At 56.5% G+C, this 5,884-nt stretch overlaps 1 long non-coding RNA gene across 1 annotated transcript; it reads left to right on the top strand.

Moving 5' to 3' along the window:
• Window positions 1-377: 377 nt before the first annotated feature.
• On the top strand, window positions 378-5,160 carry LOC117801032. Its single transcript, XR_004623352.1, has 2 exons — window positions 378-986; window positions 4,733-5,160. It is a non-coding gene; the product is annotated as an uncharacterized LOC117801032 (long non-coding RNA).
• The last annotated feature ends 724 nt before the right edge of the window (window positions 5,161-5,884 follow it).

Genomic DNA, 5,884 nt, shown 5'->3' with positions numbered 1-5,884 from the left:
TACCACCTGCGCTGTTTATGAATGCACAGACCAGTGGTATTGAACGCAACCATTGCCAACACCCACCTCCCTCCTGCCATCTTCCGCGTCTCCAAGCGGGTTCCACGCCCAGCACGGAGCCCAACGCGGGCTCAATGTCAGGGCTCTAGGCTGAAACCAGGGCGGAGATCCAGTCCAAGCTTAACCCACTGAGCCACCCAGGCGCCCTCTTTTCCTCTTTTAAAGCGGATCCCCGCACCCACATCAATCACCTCCCGACCCCCGGCGCCCCGGACAACCCATCCCGGGGCTGGTCTGCGCAGTTGCGACGACCGCGTCCTGCCCAGGCTGAGGCCACCCGCAGTCAAGGGCTCTGAGGTCATCCAATTTCCCTTTCACTCTCAAACTTCCTCCTGGTGAGACGAAAGCTTAACCGCTGTCTCCATTCGTCAAGTGAAAAGACAGACGGCTCGCACTTCACAGCGGAGATGGGAAGGTGAACCGCACTGTTGCAGAGAAGCGGGAGAACGGAGGTCCGGCCTCAGCATCGGCCATTTCTGTCACTCACAGTGGCTTTCTGCTCCCCAGCCCAGGACCGGCCCGGCCCCGCCGCCCAACCCCCAACCCGGGCCGCACCCCGGCCCCCGCTGCGAGCCCACCGCAGAACACGAGGTTCAGGGGCTCGGCGCGCGCCCGGGCGGGAAGCCGAACCCGTGAAGCGCGCCTGCGAGGGGCGCTCGTCCCGGGCCGGGGCCTTCTCCCAGACGCGCCTGAGCGACTGCGCCTGCGTGCGGCCGCAGGCGGTGGCTCCATTCCCCGGACGGAGGGGCGAGTACGGACTGCGCAGGCGTGGGGAGCGAGGCCCAGGGAGGGGCTCCGTCCGCGGCCGGCCTGCGCGTACTGCGCCTGCGCGAGCCGAGGGCGGCGGCTCGGGCGGCTGGTAGGCGCCGTCCGCCCCTCCGCACCCGCGGTGTGGACGCAGGACTCCGCGGAGAAAGGCGGCTGAGGTAGGNAAAAAAAACGCTGCTAGTTGTTTTACCAGCAAAAATGGGTTACAATCCAGGATAAGGAAGCGGTGGCTGGGAGCTGGAAGTGTGGTGGCTTCTCATTGGCTGGGCTGTTGCCGGGGCAGGAGGAAATCATCTTCTGCTGGAGGAGTGAAGTGGAGTCCGCTGCAAGATCGGCTCCCGGTTGGGCTGCGGGCAGCTCCCCTGGCTGGCCTCGCCGCTCCGTTCTGACCGAGGTTTCGCCTGTTAATGTTTATGCTGTAATTGCGGATGTCACAAAAATAAGTATTAAGTCTTGATAAGTGAAGCATGCATTCGAAACAAAGAATTGTTACGTAATAAAAACCATTCATCTGGGAGCATAGTGTGGATTACACTGTCGCTGGGGAAAAATGAGAACTGAGAATGAGAAGGAAAACCCACTGCAAGGTGTAGATTTGGTTCCTGTGAGTGGAGACACTTGAAAGCCCCAGATGGTGTTGACCTTGAAAATAAAACAGCCAGTTATTTTACTAGCAAAATGGGTTTATTTGGAAATGACAGGAATTGCAATTTCAGATATGCAAAACTAAAGGCAAGTCTGGCTAATTTAGGAGAGGAAGGTTACAGAGAAAAAGGAGGAAAGTGGGAGGGGGCGCTTTGACGGAAAATCCACTGGAGGAAAAGTGAGTGTGGGTTGGTGACAGCCTCCCATTGGCCGGGCTGTAACACTGTGACGGTCTCCCACTGGCCGGGCTGTAACACTGTGACGGTCTCCCACTGGCCGGGCTGTGACACTGACAGTCTCTCTGGCCAGGCTGTGATGATCTCCCATTGACCAGGCTATGATGGTCTCCCATTAGTCGGGCTGTGACACTGTGACAGTCTCCCATTGGCCGGGCTGTGACACTCTGATAGTTTCCCACTGGCCGGGCTGTAACACTGTGACGGTCTCCCACTGGCCGGGCTGTAACACTGTGACGGTCTCCCACTGGCCGGGCTGTAACACTGTGACGGTCTCCCACTGGCCGGGCTGTAACACTGTGACGGTCTCCCACTGGCCGGGCTGTAACACTGTGACGGTCTCCCACTGGCCGGGCTGTAACACTGTGACGGTCTCCCACTGGCCGGGCTGTAACACTGTGACGGTCTCCCACTGGCCGGGCTGTAACACTGTGACGGTCTCCCACTGGCCGGGCTGTAACACTGTGACGGTCTCCCACTGGCCGGGCTGTAACACTGTGACGGTCTCCCACTGGCCGGGCTGTAACACTGTGACGGTCTCCCACTGGCCGGGCTGTAACACTGTGACGGTCTCCCACTGGCCGGGCTGTAACACTGTGACGGTCTCCCACTGGCCGGGCTGTAACACTGTGACGGTCTCCCACTGGCCGGGCTGTAACACTGTGACGGTCTCCCACTGGCCGGGCTGTAACACTGTGACGGTCTCCCACTGGCCGGGCTGTAACACTGTGACGGTCTCCCACTGGCCGGGCTGTAACACTGTGACGGTCTCCCACTGGCCGGGCTGTAACACTGTGACGGTCTCCCACTGGCCGGGCTGTAACACTGTGACGGTCTCCCACTGGCCGGGCTGTAACACTGTGACGGTCTCCCACTGGCCGGGCTGTAACACTGTGACGGTCTCCCACTGGCCGGGCTGTAACACTGTGACGGTCTCCCACTGGCCGGGCTGTAACACTGTGACGGTCTCCCACTGGCCGGGCTGTAACACTGTGACGGTCTCCCACTGGCCGGGCTGTAACACTGTGACGGTCTCCCACTGGCNAAAAAAAACGCTGCTAGTTGTTTTACCAGCAAAAATGGGTTACAATCCAGGATAAGGAAGCGGTGGCTGGGAGCTGGAAGTGTGGTGGCTTCTCATTGGCTGGGCTGTTGCCGGGGCAGGAGGAAATCATCTTCTGCTGGAGGAGTGAAGTGGAGTCCGCTGCAAGATCGGCTCCCGGTTGGGCTGCGGGCAGCTCCCCTGGCTGGCCTCGCCGCTCCGTTCTGACCGAGGTTTCGCCTGTTAATGTTTATGCTGTAATTGCGGATGTCACAAAAATAAGTATTAAGTCTTGATAAGTGAAGCATGCATTCGAAACAAAGAATTGTTACGTAATAAAAACCATTCATCTGGGAGCATAGTGTGGATTACACTGTCGCTGGGAAAAAATGAGAACTGAGAATGAGAAGGAAAACCCACTGCAAGGTGTAGATTTGGTTCCTGTGAGTGGAGACACTTGAAAGCCCCAGATGGTGTTGACCTTGAAAATAAAACAGCCAGTTATTTTACTAGCAAAATGGGTTTATTTGGAAATGACAGGAATTGCAATTTCAGATATGCAAAACTAAAGGCAAGTCTGGCTAATTTAGGAGAGGAAGGTTACAGAGAAAAAGGAGGAAAGTGGGAGGGGCCGCTTTGACGGAAAATCCACTGGAGGAAAAGTGAGTGTGGGTTGGTGACAGCCTCCCATTGGCCGGGCTGTAACATTGTGACAGTCTCCCACTGGCTGCGATGTGACACTTCCTGGCTGGGCTGTGACTGGCTGGGCTGTGACAGTCTCCCATTGGCCAGGCTGTGACACTGTGACAGTCTCCCATTGGCCGGGCTGTGACACTCTGATAGTTTCCCACTGGCCGGGCTGTGACACTGTGACGGTCTCACACTGGCCAGGCTGTGACACTGTGATGGTCTCCCACTGGCCGGGCTGTGACACTGTGACAGTCTCCCGTTGGCCGGGCTGTGACACTCTGACAGTCTCCCGTTGGCCGGGCTGTGACACTGTGACAGTCTCCCGTTGGCCGGGCTGTGACACTCTGACAGTCTCCCATTGGCCAGGCTGGTGACACTGACATCTCTCTGGCCAGGTTGTGATGATCTCCCATTGACCAGGCTGTGATGGTCTCCCATTAGTCGGGCTGTGACACTGTGACCGTCTCTCTGGCCCCGGCTGTGGTGGTCTCCCATTAGTCGGGCTGTGACACTGTGACCGTCTCTCTGGNTGTGACCGTCTCTCTGGCCAGGCTGTGATGGTCTCCCGTTGGCTGGGCTGTTGCCTGGTAGCCCTTCCTCCTGCTGTGGTGGTTAAATGAGCTTTCGCCTGCTGGGTCTATAAGGAGTGTGTGGGGGTGAGTGCTCCCCCTGCTGGCCTCCTGACCCCATTTCAAATGAGGTTTCCTTTATTTTCACAGTAGGGAATTTTAATTGGAGTGAAAGCTATCAGGGTTCTAAGAAAAGATTTGACATTGATTTGTTGTTTAAATCACCCAGTAATCTAACAGATACTCACAGTGTTCATTCAGTGAATAAGATCAACACCTTTGCAGACTAGTGAAGAAAACACACTATTAGAAGTTCATAAATTTTGGTGCACCTGGGTGACTCAGCTGGTTAAGCGTCTGCCTTTGGCTCAGGTCATGATCCCAGGGTCCTGGGATTGAGCCCCACGTTGGGCTCCCCGCTCAGCGGGGAGCCTGTGTCTGGATCTCCCTCTCCCTCTGCCTGCCACTCCCCCTGCTTATGCTCTCTCTCTCCCTCCGTCAAATAAATAAATANTAAATAAATCAAATCTAAAAAAGAAAAAAAGTTCATAAATTTTAAATGCTTTTCATTGTTTCTGTAAAGAATTATATTTATACATTTGATTTCTGTTTCATTCTTTAAACACCTGTTTTACTTCCATTTGGTGTAAGATCTTTACCAGGACCTTAGAAGTGAAGTGAATGTAACAAAATATTTTGTCATCGTCTCTTTTTAAAAGTAGAAATGGAGGAGAAAATGAAGTATTAAATGTGGCAGTGATGCGGCAGATCCCAAGAGAACCATGGCAACATCAGGTGACTGCCCCCGAGGTGAACCACAGGTAATTTCGGCTCTGGTGTGTGAGGACCTGTATGTAAGGACCATGGACGTGGCAGAGAGCACGGCTCAGCCACCAGCCGTGGCCGCATAGGTGGAGGAAATGCAGTGCTTGTAAGGGTTCCAGGTGACATTCTGAATTGGGCTGTACACACCTGCCACGACTCTACCTTTCGTACCTTGCTGCTGAAGCACGCCCACACTTCAGTTGTTTAATAAAGTCCCGGGCATAATACCTTCAAAGCAGGCTGGACACATTAGAAATGTTTTATTTATTCATACTGTTTCTCTGCCTGGGACACACATCTAGTTACATTCAAGCTATTAATTAAANGGCTCGGGCGGCTGGTAGGCGCCGTCCGCCCCTCCGCACCCGCGGTGTGGACGCAGGACTCCGCGGAGAAAGGCGGCTGAGGTAGGTTTCCCGTGGGCAGCTCGAGCGGCTGGACCGCACTGAGGCAGGACGTGCCAAGTGAGTCCTTTCCGGGCGTGTGCGTCAGTGGGTCGACCGAGGCCTCTGCACCTTTGAAGACCCCCAGCCTTCCCGGCTTTGTGCTGGGCGCTCTGGCGGCTGACCGCAGGCTGGGCGACTGCAGGGCCACGCCCCTCCTTCCGAGCCACGCCCACCGCCCCCGCTTCCTCCCCTCTGCCCGCACCACTCCCTGCAGCGCCGCGCCTCTGCCCCAGCCACGCCTTCTCAGAGCCGCGCGCACCTCCCTTCCGGTACGCGGGCCGCTCCGAGCCTGGTGCCTTTCCTCCTTAGGCGGGGTTCTGCTCCTGCGTCTGAGCCCTCCTCCCCCTCCCCCAGTTTTTTTTCCTCCCACCCCGCCCATTGCCTTTGGCCGCTAGTCCCTGGGGATTCTAGGTCCTCCCACCGCCTGGTCCGCTGACCCGGCCCTGTCTGCCTGTCCACCAGGCCCCGCCCCACCCTGCTCTAGCCCCCCTCCATCAACCCAGCCCCGTCCAGGCTCTCTCCCGCCCTGGCCCCAATGCCAGGGTTTGCCGATGAAAATGCAGTGTATCTATAGTAGTGTTTGTTGCTAACCATTAAAAAAAA

Source organism: Ailuropoda melanoleuca, chromosome 1 (assembly GCF_002007445.2).
Source record: "Ailuropoda melanoleuca isolate Jingjing chromosome 1, ASM200744v2, whole genome shotgun sequence".
In the NCBI taxonomy this organism is placed as follows: domain Eukaryota; kingdom Metazoa; phylum Chordata; class Mammalia; order Carnivora; family Ursidae; genus Ailuropoda; species Ailuropoda melanoleuca.
Note: the sequence above shows the minus strand (reverse complement) of the source record. Positions and strands in the feature narration are given on the sequence as shown.